Below are 16,960 nucleotides of genomic sequence, written 5' to 3'. Positions count from 1 at the left end.
GAGTAAGTAAGTTGCTCTGTGAGCAGCCTCTGAACTACTCACACCCTGTCATATCCCAAGTCGGTTGAGACTTATATCTTGTCATTTTTTCATGTGTTACTTCAGAGACCTGAAATTATCTTGTTGTCTCTTGGTAGAATTGTAGTTGCTTTAGAAAAGACAGATTTTAGTTACAAGGTCTTTTATGACCAAGTTTTAGAGATGTTTGGAAAACAGCTTTAAGTACATATTACAAGCACATTTGCCTACGCATGAGCTGTCTCCAACTGAGGCAGTAGATTGGCGCTGCAAGCCAAGAAGGGATGATAGTGTGGTTTTACTATGCATGCTGTCTGTTCAGAGTTAAACCAGAACAAGTAGCTTCATCTCCTGCTGCATGTCTGGTGATGTGATGCTCCACATGACAATGAGGATTGTCATGTTCAGATGACAGATGTAAGTCAGGATACAAAAACCTACCTTTTCCTCATCTATAAAGAATAAATATCTTGTTAAGTGGTCAGGTCTTTCCTGGGGAAATGGAAGAGGCCGTGTTCCACATCTCTGTTGTTTTCTGGTGATCCAGATTTAGACAGAAACCATAACCAGCCTATGACTTTGTTCACTTCCGGATAAAACACAGGTAGCAGGCACTTTTATGATGAAAGAAAAAGACACTCTCCTTATTCTTATATTTACCTCTTTGACCAGTTTCACTCTTGCCTGTGTTACTTCAAGACAATTTTTTTACTTGATTCCAAATTGTCTGTACATTTTTTTCATATTTTTTTTCAGTTCCCATGAAAGCAAGGGTGTCTAGTGTGGACACTATAACTGCATGTGCTTTTCTCTCTGTGCAGCTTCCCCCCTTTCGCTACTGCACTGCTAACATTCATGCCTATATTTCAAAACATGCATTTGAAGTCACTGCTCAGAACCAAGCACATCATATTCTCCTGTAGTCCAGTATCCTAAAGAAGGAAAACCAGGCAAAAGAACACAAGAATGCCATAGGAGATTGTGACCAGACACTAGCTGTCATGATTGGGGTCCAGGACCCAAGAGATAACTCTTAAGATAAACACCTTCATTTGCAATTTTTGAAATAAGCAGTACAGGAGGGTTTAATTTCTAATTGTAATTCCTGAAGTCAGAACCTTCTGAGAGTTAACCTGTGAAGAAAGGCTATAAAATTATCTTTCTTGGCCCCCTGAGAATCCAGATAAGAGGAACCTTCAATCAGTATTCAAATGGAGAGAAACTTGGACTCACAACTTTTTAGATAGTGAAAGCAATCAATGAAGTTGGACAAATATGTAATAACTTGAAACTAATCCATTTGTATGCACATAGACCATGCCACCCTACCATTACTTATGTATGTATTTATTTTTGCAGAGGTAGATCATTTATGAGTTCCTCTGTGCAAAATGATCCAGTATTTTCAAGGCATCTTGCACTGTTATGCATATTTCATTTAATTATAAGGTGACAAGACTAGTAGTCAAATGGAAGTGTGATTATCAAGAAGAAAGAGGGATTGATGCAGGTGAAAAATAGCAGACCATGGGCAAAGCAGACAGACAAAACAAAACAAATCAAAACCTTCTACAAAATCTGAGATCATTTCCATGTCATACAACTGGTTCTAAAAAGCCCAAGATGCAACATACCTTCTCTCAAGCTAAGCTGAAGAATTTTGGGGTTTTTCTATTTCTTGTTCTCAAAGGGAAAATAGCATTAAACAATGATATTGAGATTTGTCTACTAAGAGGTATTTCAACTCTGTGATCAGCTAGGTAGATCAGGCATCACAATGCAATGTGTTTTAAATATGGAATTTGTGTGTTAAAGAATGTTCTTTCCTGAGTGGAAAAATGCTTAAGACACACATTGCACACTAAGTAGGAAGAAGATAAAAAGCAAAACTTAAATGAACAAACTAAAACTGAAAATACCAAAACAAAATGGCTTATTTATCACTTCAGGAATCACTGCAGTCAAGATAGCAAAATAGAAAAATAAACATTTTTTTTAAAATGAAAAATAAGTAAAATTTAATGACATAATCTGTATTTCCTCCAAATAAGAAAGGTGCTTTCTTTTACTGTTTCTCAAATATGTTTCTCTAAAAGCTGCTTACTTTTAGAATATTCTTAAACCTGCTTTGAAAATTATTTCTATGTACGAGGAAAATACATAGGCAGGAAATAAACGGGCGATGTGAAATTGCTGGTACTACCCTTCAGTTCTTAGTGTTCACAGGATGCAAGTCTAGAATTTAAAATATGGCTTTGTCTCCTATTATCTTGTATCTTTTTTTCAGAAATAACAAGTTAGATGAAAGTGCCTTGTCAGAATTGGTAGCTTGGTTTTCAAAGAAAAATATTTTCATCATAGGCAGGGAAATTGAGCCATTAGTTTACCTATGTCAGTGAAGAAGTGGCTTGAAGGAGGAACCACAACGGGCGTGTTTAGTTTCCTGGTTTCAGAATTTCATGCTATATTAAACAATAGATATAATTTATCAAAAATGTGCATATGTTGGGTTATCTCAAAAGAAAGAAAAAGAATGCAACATTATTGCCATGCTGAGTAATCATTTATCATCATCTGCAGCTTTTTCTCATTTATTTAGAAGATGGCCCATGGCTTGGGAAACTCACCCTGTAGCTTTATTTTGCTCATGTGTTTTAGGAAACCTGGAGGGAACCACGTAGTTTTATTCCCCTAATACTTGTGCATATGCAACCATTTCCAAAGAAACTCCTGGGATTCAGGTCACATTTGCTGTTCCACTAGCTGGAATTCACAGGAAACAGTGTTTTGCTAAAGCTGCAGACAAAACCTTCTCTGAATTCTGCACTACTGATCTCCCAGGAGGTTAGGTTTGGGAGGCTATTGTCCTTCTCTATTGAGCGGAAAATTTAGATGAGTTCTATCAAGGTGTGGAAATAGATTCTACTCTGGATTTTTTCCCTTAATGCAACTGAAGTCAGCTGCTGTTCTTTAAGTCACTTTTCTGTTAATAGCTTCTCATGCTTTAATTTATTTTTATTAATATCAAGGAGAATTTCTTTAGCTAAAGTGCTGTATCTGCCCTGTCAGCAAAATTATTTGAGACCCAGAAGTCCATATGTTTCACTACCTGGGAATTGTCCTGCACAGCTTTTTCCTGAAAGAAATATCTCCCAGCCTTTCAATTATTTACAGCTTAGGCTGTGATTTTATGACTGCCCTAAGTCAACAGAAGTGGATCCTGTCTCACCTAACCTTGGCTATACATTCCCAATTCTCCTTTTTTGCTACTTCTACTACTTATTCTGATGCTCAGTGAACTGGTTCAGTAAACTCATCTGGCTGAAAACCAGCCCAAATATAATAAAAAGTGATGACTTTCTCACTGGACTGGTTTTCTGATTCATTCATGGCATAGAGACATTGGCAGAGGAACATGTAGCTGAAGACAATCAGGAGACATGAATCTCTCTGACAGTGCCAGTCTGCACATTAGGTGGATTCAATAGAAGCTGGGCCCCAGTATTTGCCTCATCTCTACTTGGTGCACTGCTCTTATCTTGCTTGCACTCTCTGACTATCTTTCTTTCATAAATGTATTTGTCATTTTCCTGGATTTCTACTACTTCAGCTCTTATTGTTTCTGTGTCCTTCAAGAAGAGGATAAGGAGGTAGATCTGAATTATGAGTTTAGAATAAGCACTGCAGATTTTTACCGACCTTTTCCTAATGGACTACAAGCAAGCTAGTAAAAGCTTCAGTCTGTAGAAAATTCTGCTACCTTCATTGGCATGTAACATAAAACTTGTAAATATATTCATCCTAACGTTTGCAGTTTAGGAATTAGAATTCTCTTGCATCATTTTTCTCTTTCACTAAATAGAAAGCCAGAGGTTGAGAAGTACTTTCAGCGAAAGGCCAGGAGCAAATCCAGCATTGCAAGGAGCCCCTTTGTTGCTGACTTCTAACACAGACAAAATATACTTGCTGTCAATCTGTGTGTGTGTGCTCAGCCTTCCAGGGACTTGATGACATTGTCCAACATCAGCCAAGTATGGAAAGGTCTGAAATTCTCAAAAAGAGCATCAAAATACCTGTGAGATTCATAGAAGAAAAAGAATAACTCTGTAATAAAGAAAAGTGAATGCTGGTTAGGGAAAGGCTTTCTCCTACAAGGTACACATGCTGCTAAACAAGAGGAACTTGAAAGGACAAAATGCTAGTAAACAGCACAAACCCTCAAGAATCTTTAATCTGAATCCATGCTCTTTTAGAAATCAACATCTGTCTGCTAACAAATGAAATATATAAGTATATACAAAATCAGATTACATTCATGGTAGAGCCCACTGAACTATATTTTATATATTAAGATAGCTTAAAATACACTTTAGTTTCTTGCCTTTCCTTTAGGTAAGCAGATTATCCACATGTTCTTCCTTTCAAACAATTCTCAGTGACAGCGTAGAACTAATGTTATTACAGACGTTTATTCATTCCTCTTGCATCAGTATTCATCAACAATATAGAGCCAGTCTGAGCCTGGCAGTGACTCAAGGGCAAGCAGTCATTTTTCTAATCAATGCACCTTCAAAAAAGTAATTTGCCATCCAAGTCTAGACATATAGCAGAAACCTGCTTTGCTTTGCTCTACTTAACATCCAATCTATTCTCCAGAAAGCTGAGAGCAACTTGAATTTCCATTGCCTCATGCAGATTTGGAAGAGTGACACATGGATTGTTAAGCTTATCAAACTCTGTCTCTGGAGCTCCATATAAATGGTCTTCAAAACCTTTGAATGGCAGAATACATAGGCTTGCACACAACAAAGTCATGTCATTCCTCTTTAGGATTTATTCTGAGTACTAAGAACACTTTATTTCAACTTTTGTGGGCACCTTTCACCTATCGTTCTATACATTTATCCACCATCCATTTGAGTCAGGTTGTTCTTTTATCACAGCTCTCTCTGAACACGTCCCAGGTCTTGTATAAGCCTGTGTTTATATCAGTGAGATCAGACTATAGTCAGTGGGCTCTGTGAAGACTGGCACAAACTTGTTTTGTAAGGATGACATCTCAGTTCAAAAATTACTTCAATAAAGCTCAAAAAGCTCTACAAAATTTAATGGTCAAGCTCAAACAAAAATGAGTTTTTTCCACAGATATCAGAAATACAAGATGTGATGTGTAAAGACTTATTTTTTCTTTTTCTTCCTGCTAACACTCCTTCACCTTATCCCAGCAATGGGGTCACTTATCACCCTCAAAAGATATTTTCAGTGCATAGGATATTGCCACTTTGAAAACACTAGCTGGGTGAGTCATCACTTCCTATTGATAGCACCCGACTTGTGCAATTCTGCTGTGTCTCCTACTTCTGATAAAATTGCTCTGCGATGCAGCCATAATGCATGCTACACCACAGTTAATTCTGGACCTCAGGGACTTAAATTTTATCAGACAGGGAGTGCAAGACCTCTAAAAGTCCACTGAGCCACTGTATAATTTAAAACCTAAGATTTATATGGCGAAGAGTACTATCCTTAAAACCATTATTGCATCATTATTTCAGATTAGTTTTAAGGACAGATATACAAACTGACACACTCAGCCTGAATAAACTGAGTGATTATGAAGCAGTATAGGATGAAAAAGGGCTCTATTAGCCCTTAGGTGTTCCAGAAGACTGTATTGATTCAAGTTGCCCAACAGATTTATGGAAAATGGACAGAGACTACTTTTAGAAGTAGCTGTTTCTCCTATCTCTGTCAGCATTGCATTCAAAATGCAATCAGAGCGTGTTTTACTTTTTTCTTGTCCCTTTTTTTAGTTCCTCCAGTAGAAATACTGGTCTATTGACAAATGCCTGCAATATTCACTGAATCATAGAATCATCATAGTTGGAAGAGACCTTTAGGACCATCAAGTCCAACTGTCCACCCAGCACTGCCACTGTAAACCGTAAACCACTGAGCTACATCACCTAGCACCAGATCCAGGTGCCTCTTCAACACTTCCAGGGATGTTGGCTCCACCACCTCCCTGAGCAACCTATTCCAGTGCCTGACCACAGTGAAAATATTTTTTCTAATATCTAATCTGAATCTCTCCTGTCTCATTTTAAGGCTGAAAATAAGCTTTACTTAACAATTGTGTCTTGCTTCAGTTTCGTGATATTTCTTTAAGTATCTGTAAATGTGGGAGAAGAAACTGCTCGTGGTTATCATGCAGAGATCACCTCAGTCTATGCATTTAAACACATAATGGCGAAACTATTCTCCACCTCTCCTTTAGGTCGTCAATCACTTTTGTAGCTGCAAGACTGGATTGTCTTGTTACCATGCTCAGGACTGCCACCCAGCAGTAAAATGAAATGTTGTTCCTTGGAAGGCTTTCTGTATCTGGCTACTTAAAATGTTTGAGTTAGTTGCAGGCAACAGTTTTACACTGTTGGCATCTAACGGTCTGCTTCTGTCCGAGCACTTTGTGAAATGACATGCCATTTTTGAAAAGAGATCACTTTAAGATTGAAATTGAAATCTGGACTGCAGATATGGTTGCCATAAAGTATTCTGCTCACGTCTCACAAGCAGGAATTATCTGCTGTGAAAGAAAGTGGTTAGCAATGATCAAAATTACATGGTGGCTTATTCTGAGAGACCACATAATCAGCCTTTTATCTGACCATTTGAACTGTTCTGTAATGGCATATATGATTTCTTTCATTGTTAACAGTACCTATCGCTCATTTTCCTTTCTTTCCTGAGACCTGCTAGATGCCACACCACTCTTCAAATTATTTTTTCTTTCTTTAAATTCCCCCTTCAGGCTGAAGTTCCTAAAATAGTCACACAATGCATTCATCAGACCTCCAGGCGGGTGATCCAATTAGTGACTTGTTGCTTGACTTGGTGGGAAGACATGGCACCAGGGGCACTCTTGAGAGAATTTCAACAGATTCCTTGCTGAAAAGCAGTATAGAGTGTGTGCTGGATGTTAGCACCTCTTGATTGCTGCCCTATAGGTAATTTTGAGCAGATGTTGGGCAGTCAGGTCCTGCTTTTCCTTCATCAAGTCTGCCAAATTTCCTTCATGAATCAGATGTATTACATACTAAGGAACAGTTTCCCTTGGTTCTCTCTTTCCACATCGTGCTTCTCCTTAGACTGGTCCTTCCTAGTGTGAACAATTCAGAGAAGTCCATATTTTCCTTGGCAGAAGAGCTCTGCGGTGAAAATGAGTGCAGAGCCCAGCTATAGAACAGAGCCACAGGAGAGAAAACCCTCAATAATTAGACAATCAAAATGTGACTTGGAACTGTGGGGTCTCATTAGAGAAAAGGGAACGTGAAAGACAGACAGACAAGAAAAAATGGAGGAGGTAGAAATGGGATTTAGGAAAAATATGGAGAGAAGGGAACAGAATAAATGACAGAGATTCTGCGACCTCCTGAGAAAGAAGCAAATCAGTCACCTGTATCAGTGATGACTGTCTTGCCACCAAGCTGTACTCTCTTCTGCTCCCTCCCCCTCAGTTAGTGAGAAAGCCCTGCATGCTGCAGCCCTGTTCCTCCCCCTCTACACCCTGATCCACCTGACACACAGGCTGAGTGGACAGACAAATATCTGGAGCCCTTCAGCCAACACTGTGTGTAGGCATCAATCTGAGCAAGAGTCTGCAAAGTGGGAGAAGGAAGCTCCTTAATGAGAGCAAGGTTCCCTGTATCATTTGCCCTTCAGGTAACTGTCATGAGATGTTGTCCTATGGTTTTGGTGACCTTACTCTAACATCATTCTCAACCAACTTTGCCGCAAAATAATGCTTTATCTTTTATTGCCTACCCCCGGAACAACTGATCTCCATTTTCTTTTTTTAAAGCATTTTACACATAGAAAAAAATCTTGTAACTTCTTTTCCAAAGACCTTTATTTTCCTCAAAATTTTATCCCTCCAATCTCCTTTTCATACTTGTTTCTCTCCTCTTTATTCTCTGTTTCACTATGTACTTTCAGAGAGTACAACCTGAAGGGGATCCTACAGATCATCTCAGATTCCCCAGGCATGCAGCAAAGCAGAACAGTTGTTTTTGTGTCCTGCAAGTGACATGTCTGCTAATACCTCTCACACTACAGTGTTTACGTTTTGTTTCTCCTGCATATGCACTTATACAGAATCCAAGGTAATGTGTACTCAATTAGGGGACTGAGATTTTCATCCTAAAGTAGGCCTCATCCTAGGTACTAACATAATATATTTCCAGCATCTCCTATTCAGACCTCTTATTGGACACCAAGTCTGACTATGTGGATATGTAGTATAGTGCCACAGCAGACTGTGAGACCGTTCCCATGCTGCAGGATCCAGCCTGCTTACTACCTGAAACCATTAGTTTATGCACTTTACCTCTTTCAGAAAATGTTTCCAATGCAATGGCTTAATTTCACCTTCTTGATCTGTCATGGAAGAGACTACCTGTACTTACAGAACTGATTGAATAGTGACTGAAGGAGCTGCTACACCAAACTGAGATGTGCTTCCAGATGTCCTTCAGGGATCTATTGAGTAAAGCTCTGTACCATTTCTCCATGTCCATGCTGCATGGAAACTTCTATTTCTTCATAGTTATGCTGTCTTGACCAACACTTTCAATCTCCTTTTTACATATATGCTACATGATTAAAATGTTAGCAAGGAGTTAACAAGATCTTGATTTGATTGGAATTCCTCTCCATTCTGGGATATATTCCGAGATCCTCCAGGTCCCACAGGTTTTTCTTTCTTTTTTTTTTTTTTTGTGGGCTTTTTATGGTTGTTGTTTTCCTGCTACGTGGTTCCCAGTCTCTTATTCCACATTTTGTGCATTTGATTTCTCTTCAAGCAGTATAGCTTGTTGCACCTACCTTCATCCAATTTATTCTGAATTATTCCAGACCACTCATCCCTGGATTCATCAAGAATGAGCTGAATTTGGATCCCAAGCTTGATTTTTCTTCGGAAGTTCAGATATACATTCTCTGTTGGAGTAGCAAGTTCTTAAAAAGAAAACAGAAACTGTTAAGCAGTGGAGAACTCCTGCAGCTCTCAGTGTGAGATTCTCTTCAGTTTGAAGTGAACTGTACGTAACTTCATATTTGTGCCTTTTTACTCAAAGGTGTCTGTAGAAGCATTGGGTTTTGATAACATTCACTTGGGTAACAACATTAGACTGACTGCTCTCTAATTCCTGTCCTTTTCCTTTCTGTTTTTTCAGACTGTCCTCCCATGCCTCCCCTGCTCTGTCTGGAATCTCAGATCTTTGTCAGCTGCTTTGTTCCTCAAGTACTCTGACATGGATTTCGTCAGGCACTGCTGACTCAAATACATCTGTAAGGTCTAAACACTAATTTATTCTTTACCCTGCTCTGGTCTATGTTGCCCCATTACCTATTTACTATGTTTCAGTGTCTGGTGAGACTAATCTCCTTTCTGCAGCCTGAAAGAAAGCAGGCACCCAATTCTTCAGTTTTCACTTTACCTTCTGACTTCTGAGCTTTTTTGTGTAGTAACAGATTTTCTCTGAGGTTCTTTCTCAGTCTTCCATTTCTGTTTGCTGTTTCTCCTGAACCCTTTCTTGTTGCCTTGTTGGTTCTAGTAGATTGAATTTTTAAAAGGGAAAAACAAAAGAAAAGCAAACTGAAACTCTTCAAGTTTTTTGGTTTGTTCAGGATATTTTTTTTAATCTGTTATTTTCCTTACAGACACCCTTTATTGTGTACCTTTCTTTCCCCTCTTGCTTTTGACATTTACCATGTGAGTTTTTTTCCTCAGGGGAAGAATTATCCTTGCAATTTAATGTAACAGTTGAGCCTTAAAATTTTATATTTATTATTTGTTTGCTCCTTTTAAACACAAAGGATAAGGATGGCTAATCAATGGCACTTCAGATGCCATGACTAACTTTGTTGAACTCTCAGATATTTATTCTGCTATTTTCATGCTTTTCTTTCTCATACTAATTAATTCCTGTTTGGCCTCTTCTACCTATATTTCAACATCAGATTTGCAAGCAGCTCCTCTTCTCTAGTCATAATGGAATTTAAAATTTGCCTGCACTGTTATCAACTTCCAAATCCTTTCTAAAACAAAAGGGGATGAACGCATTGCCAGTGGGTCAGTGTTGCTTTTCGTACAGATGGATATGTAGGATATGAAACCGCCTGTTGCCCAGTTCTCCAGCACTGCCTCTCCCAGCCACTGCAATTGCCTGGTGCTCATACCTTGATCCTCTGATCAACCTACACTTTGGAATAGACTCTCTTCTTCTTTACCTCATACAATACTACTTTTACTTAATTTCTAGAAGCAGTACATACATTCTTGGTAAGTTGTTTGAGATGTCCTGTGTCAATTCTGAAAAAAGAAGTTGATGCCTCTTTTGCTGTCACTTGTCCCACCAAATTTCAGATGCCACTTAATACACAGGTTTAATGCTGACTTATGCTCTCTTATTTGCATGTCATATCCATCCACATCAACAAACATCTCAGATACTCAGTATATTGCTGCATTATCTTCTTTTTTTGCAATTTGTCATGCAATATATTTTTTGCCATCACTTGTAAACTTCTGTGACTAATTCCTTTTAATCTGGCATTATATTATTTAACTGCTAGAGGATAATGTGCTCAAGCACAGTTGCAATCATACCCATGAAATTAAATGTCAGTATTGTTTCTGGTTAGTCATATGTAGCCACATTTAAAGGCGATAATTTCTCTGTGATCAGATCATAGCTGTGTGCTGTAGTACAAGCTCTGCAGATGTGAGGTACTGTCCTCAAAGCATCATTTCAGAAACAGGAACTCATTGTGATGAATTTCAATCATATGAATCATATTCAGGTAAAAAACATGTTGATTTAAAATCAGTTACCCTGCTACAAAATTGTAGGGTCTGGCAATCTGAATCATGGATAACAACATGATAAGCATAAGCATATTGTAGATTATTGCCTAATTTTTTTTTTTTTTTACTGAGTCTTAGCACAGGTCATAGGATGTGTCAGCCAAAAAATTCTCCCTCACTATCTCATAAAAAATCTGTTATTTTTCCCCTTTTTTAATATAAAGCAACATTGGCAGAAGATTTGTTTTTGTAACTCGTGATTTTTACCAGTGGATATACTCAATTTTTGATTATAATGTGGTGTAACAAATGTTCTTCAAATCAAAGCAAACAACTGCAGGGAGTTCTCAGGCCTGTTATTAGCTTAGCTCTAGCAAATACAAACTCCAGGCTGCACATTTGGTCAGCTATAACATGACTACAGATGTAGACCATATTTCATCAGAGCTCTGTTTATTAGGTTGTCATATTTCTACAGAGTAACCTCCAGAGAGGGGTTTCAGAGTGTTTCCCTTTTAAAGTTGAGGTTTATGGATTCCTTCACCAGAGGAAGCAAAGTTTCTCACCACAGGAGCACAGCATGCAGCATTTGCAGCATGGACCACACTCAGGTTCAGCCAGCTACCTGGTGTTTGCACTTCCCATCTTCCTCTGCACTGGCTTGTCAGACCATCACCTGCTCAGGGGACCCTTGCAAGGGCCATGCACTCTTCAATGCCACCAGCCCCAGTGTGTTTGGGGTGATCTGACACTGGCTAAAGACAGCATGAGACAATTCTGTCCTGAGGCCACCACTCTGTGTCTTGTTGTCCCTTTGGTAATTCTGCACCAGGAACCTGAAAAAATTTTAAACAGACTTAGTGATTTTTTTTTTCATTCCCATTTATTTCTACTTTGAAACTAGAACATGCTTAGCTGCTTCCTTTAAAGAGCTCAGAATTCATTCTGCTTTTTGCATAGTGCTTATCTAATGGTATCAATCCATTTCAATTCTCAGTTCTTTGCTTGAATTACTTTGTATCTCTGGTAATATGAATACCCATCTGCTAATCAATACACCGGAGATATTCCTATTGATTTTTTCTGTCTTTTTCAAGGAATCTGTTCTAGTAAATTATCAGCTGCTGCTATGTAAATAGTTTCACTGGGTGCATTTATTTGCAGTAAAACAATTTCTTACTAGTTAATAACAGGGGAAAAGAAGGAGCTGTATTTTCTCAGATCTGAAAGGTACACAGACTCGTGACCTACTCCAGGGGGAATTACCCCCATCCTACTGGAACTCCTACTGGCACACCAAGCTTGGTGTCACTGGAGACTCCTTTGCAATGCCCTTTCCTGCAGCTTCCACTGCTGTGTGGATAATGACTTTGCTAGATTTGCCATCATACTTAACAGGCCATAATGGATCATGTGTGATAGTCTAAAAAGACTTTAGTAGAGAGAAAATTAGCTCTAATTGAAGAAATTATTTTTAGACTATGAAAGCAATTTGTCCAGAAGGACTAGCACCTTGCAAGGAAGGGAGGTTAGACTTGAACGACTTAGTCTTGGGTCATCGCTTGATTCAGGCACTACTTCAAAAGCCTTCATGCATTGTGGTGCTGCATAGCATATCTGACCGCAGAGAAAAGCTTGAGTGTTACTGACAGCCTGCTGTCGGGAGAGTACATAAGGAAAACAAAGAAGAGGAAGAAGAACTATTTAGGAATAACTAAACTGTTCTTGTGTCTCCCTTGTGTCTCTCCCTGTCTATTTATAAGGTAAAAACACTTCATATAAAATCTTATGTACAAAGTGAAAACTCTGCAGTGGCAGAACTAGTCTGAGAGTGGATTTCCTCTATATTTTCAGTGTCTCTGTTTCAGTGAGACTTCAATTTGCCAAACAGATTTCTGTTTCAGTCCAAGTGAGAGAAAGAAGAAAAGTTATCTTGCCTGCTCACTTGCTTGCCTTATGGCAGTTGCAATGGCAGAGAGGCATTTCCTAGTGCCGTACTGTATCGCTGCCATCCAGAATTCAGAAAAGCTGAGCAAACTACTACAGTTCTCTCAACAAGATTATTTGGGGTGGGATGGAGGTAAATTTGTTCTGATTTCCTTTCTTGTTGCTGAAATCTTTTCATTCAGCTATTTCATCTTTTCAAGCTCTCCTTGGCAGCTGTGAGGTCTTGGAATTTTCGAGTTTTAGAGATTCCTGCATCCAGTTCATGAGACTATAAGAAAAACTTTTAATAATTCAAGGGCTGGTAGAAGTTAGATTGTATTCAGGTGCTTCATAAGGTTGAAAAAAAGCAAACAGCTGATATAACCTTCTAATCAAAGCCAAAATGTACATCTGAGTTTTGGGAATTCTGTTTCACTGGTATCTTTTTTCCTTATTCATCAGATTAAGCTCATAAACTGTAATATTAGATGCTGTAGATGCATCTAACAGCAAGAGGCTTACAAATAATCACGTACCTAAATTTTAAACTATTTTCTTTCATAGACATACCTATTTCCCTTCTTGATGCAGCATTTTCAGTTAATCCACAACTTTATTTTCATACAGAAAGCAGATTATATGCAAAAGACTGTGATTAAAGTATCTGAGGTAACATCACTATTAAGATTGTCTTCACTGATACCGTGAGAGACCCCCGACAAAGCAGGACTCTGAGCCATGTTAGTATGGAATAAGATAAAAAGTAAAGGTCCTTTAATATCAGGCTGAAGCCCCACGGGAATACATGATGACATGCACGTGCCCCCCAGGCTCTAGTTTCCATGGCTTTTATAATATGATTAATCCAGTCATTACTTTACAGATCTCTTGGTCCAGCCCTGGTCCTGCCCTGGTCCTGCCCCTGTTCCACCCCCCAGGAATTGAGGCTGAAGTCGGTGAGACCCTCTGTCTTCATTGTCACTCCTCTTCTTCAGCACACAAAGGGCTCTTGGAGTTCTTCCAGTTCTGACTTCTGGGTCACTCTGCCTCGTGTTTATGTTTTGTTCTTCAGGCCTTCTGATAGTCGTCAGCATTCTACCTTGAAGAGAGTCTAAATAACTAAAAGAACTTGAGCTACTGATAAGTGCTAGGGGTTAGGATACACAAACAATGAACTTAGGCTGCTAGAAATATTAACCTACTGAAAATCTACTTTGCTACAACTACTGTGTTCCTAAAATCTACAAAATGTGAAAATCAAAAAAATCAAAAGTCAGAAACCCCTTCGGTATCATCACCATTGAAAATATTCTCAGATCAGGTCAAACAGGCTTACTTAATGTCACTCTCAGATGGGGAAGCCTGCCTTTGCTAAGAAGCACGGGCAGGAAAGTCTGGTGAGTTGATTTCTAATGAGGCACAAGGGAACTTGCCAGCTGAGGATGACAAAGAATGACAAAGCTGAAGACAGCACAGGGAAGGTTTTTACCTGGCCTAGGAAGGTTACCTGTAAAATTATCTGTGTGATTTTTCTTTATCCAATAGGAAATCACTCTCCCTAAAATTTATCGCAAAGCTCCATAAAGCCTTCAGTCTTTTTAAACTTTCCAAAACTGCCCTTTTTTTTCTTGAAAAATGAGAACTCTGAGAAGTTTCATAAGCCTTCAAAGACTTGCTAGTCAGAAAGCCCTTGGCAGCTTCCCTACTTTTTAACTGATCCTAAAGCAAGTACTTGTAGAGTGTATGAGGATCCCTACTGACTAGCGATCATGCTAATTTTGCTAATTGCCAATTAAGTTCAGTAGTAAAATTATTTTGATCACAGAATTCATAAGACTATATTGATTGCAATGTGCTTATGCTGGCTAAAACAAAAACTTCACTAGTTATATATCACCATCAAATAAAATAGAGGGATGATAATGCTGGATGTAACACCAATAGCAAGGCATACTAACATATCAGTGGAGATGAAAATACCATAGTTGGTGTAATGGACAGAGAAAAGATGGCAATTGCTTTTTATATTTCCATCAAAATTACATGGATGCCATCAATAGCATTTTAGTGCCTATTTTCCCCTATAATACTCCCATTATGTAAGATAGATTTATCCTTCTAAGTGAAAGCAAGGATGGGAAGCCAAAGATGAACATTCAGAAGGGTTTGTGCAACATGTATGAAAATCAAACAAGAAGCAAGGAAAATTGAGATCTTCTGGAATGTAGATATTTATTTAATGATGGTCTTGCCTGTAAATCACAGAGAGCTATTTTCTAGAGTTAAATAATAGCCAAATTTCATCTTCTGTTTTTCTTTCTGGTTACTGTTGAATAGATACTGTGTGAGAGGACTATACAGAGAGGAAAGACATTCTTACACATTCAGATGCACAAGTATTTTGTAAGATCAACTTTTTTTGTATTGAAGGCATATTAGTTCACTTTTAAAAATCCTCATTGAACAAACATAGGATAACACTCTCATGAAACCCTTCATGATCCACTGAAAAGTCTTCTGGTGAAATGGTAAGAACAGCTAATGTGCCTCTCACAAACGATTATTTTATGATTCCCATCAAATATATTCAGTTAACAATAATGACAGGGTCTTTGTAAAAGATACACTTTGGGGAAGTTCCCATAATATTAAAAAGTGCTAAATATTGAAGTGCTTATCATATATAAGTACTGATTAAGAAAAGTTTATTTAATCTAGAACCATGCTAACAAAAAATGTAGACTGGATAATGCAAAAAAAAAAATTAACATGCATTTTACTGAACTTCGTTTTGTGTTTTGGAGGTGATTTGGTTTTTGGGGTTTTTTTTGGATGAACACATTTTGCTAAAGCTGAAAGTTGTTTCAACTTGAAACAGCAAAATTGAACAGCAAAATATTCCTATTTAAACTGAAATAACTTTTGTGGGCTTTTTTTGTGGTAAAAAACAATTCAAATACAGTATAGTTGGATTCCAGCCAAAGCCGTCTCTGTTTTCCCAGTCCAGGTTTTATGTAGAACTACCAAAAATCCCCTGTATTCAGATGGTTCAGGGTTCTTGGATGGTAAAGAAGTAACTGTTAATAAAGGACTCTTTAAAGTATCAGAGAAAAGCACAATGGGAACCTAACCATGGAAATCAAAGCCAAAGAAAATCAAATAGAAGTATAACACAAATGTTTAGTGCTGAGGTTGATTTCTGCTGGAACCAGCTACAGAGAAAAGTGGTAGATTCAAGGCTGCAAACCTTTCATGCACACACTTTAGCCAAATGTCAGCCATTGGACTCCATACAGAAGTAGCTGGAATAAATTTTATAGACTAGGATATAAAAGAGATCTGATTGTGTGACCTAATATCCCCCTTCTGTCCTCAAGATCTATTTAAAATGAGCTTTAGTGGCACCCACCAGAGAGAAGTGAATCTCAAACATTAGGTCAAAACCTTGTATTTTTGGTATGATTTTTAATGGATTACTTTTGTGGAGTTTAAGAGAAGCCCTAGAGAAAGCAGTACTCATTCAAAGTGTATAAATAACCCTCTTGCTGAGACTGAAACAGTGACTTATTGGCAGTGCAAACCCAATGCAATCTTTTTAAGAGAACAAACTACTCCTGCAATGTTTGCCAGCTGGAATGTTTGCTTTGTGCTTAATTCAAAATGTATCTTTGGTTCGTGTTCTTTATGAAGAGCCATTCTGTTTACAGCAACTGTTAACTTACTATAATAGCAGAGACTGTAGACAATACTACATTGTTTGACATAGCTTGATGTTATCAGGCAGGACTAGACATCATTGGCAAAGCAATAACCACTCACATGGAAGTACAATTAAAAAAAAGAGAAAATAAAAAAGGAATAGAAATGTGTGGCTGAGAAACACAAGAATAATTGTTATTTTTTTACTGAAGTAAAAGTATGCCTTGTTCTTTGTTCATTTGACTGATTTTATACCCAGGATATTATCTATTACAGTAAAGACTTGTTTCCTTGCGTGATCTGGGGCCTTATTTTGCTTACTTTAGGCAAACAGAGAAGCTGTGTGGTATCAAAAAAAGGCAAGGGAAAGAGAAGTGAAATTTTTTTTGCCAGTTGTGGTGGAATCAGCTGTGTAAATTGCTGTGTAGTAAAGGCCAGGTCCTATGTTTT

The 16,960-nt window shown here is 38.1% G+C and overlaps 1 pseudogene; it reads right to left on the bottom strand.

Annotated features, from left to right (window-relative positions):
• The window catches only part of LOC139671432 (probable RNA polymerase II nuclear localization protein SLC7A6OS), a 129,225-nt pseudogene that overhangs the window by 99,077 nt on the left and 13,188 nt on the right, over positions 1-16,960 (bottom strand).

This window comes from Pithys albifrons, chromosome 4 (genome assembly GCF_047495875.1).
Source record: "Pithys albifrons albifrons isolate INPA30051 chromosome 4, PitAlb_v1, whole genome shotgun sequence".
Classification (NCBI taxonomy): domain Eukaryota; kingdom Metazoa; phylum Chordata; class Aves; order Passeriformes; family Thamnophilidae; genus Pithys; species Pithys albifrons.
The sequence above is the reverse complement of the archived record's forward strand: the minus strand, read 5'-3'. Positions and strand labels throughout refer to the sequence as shown.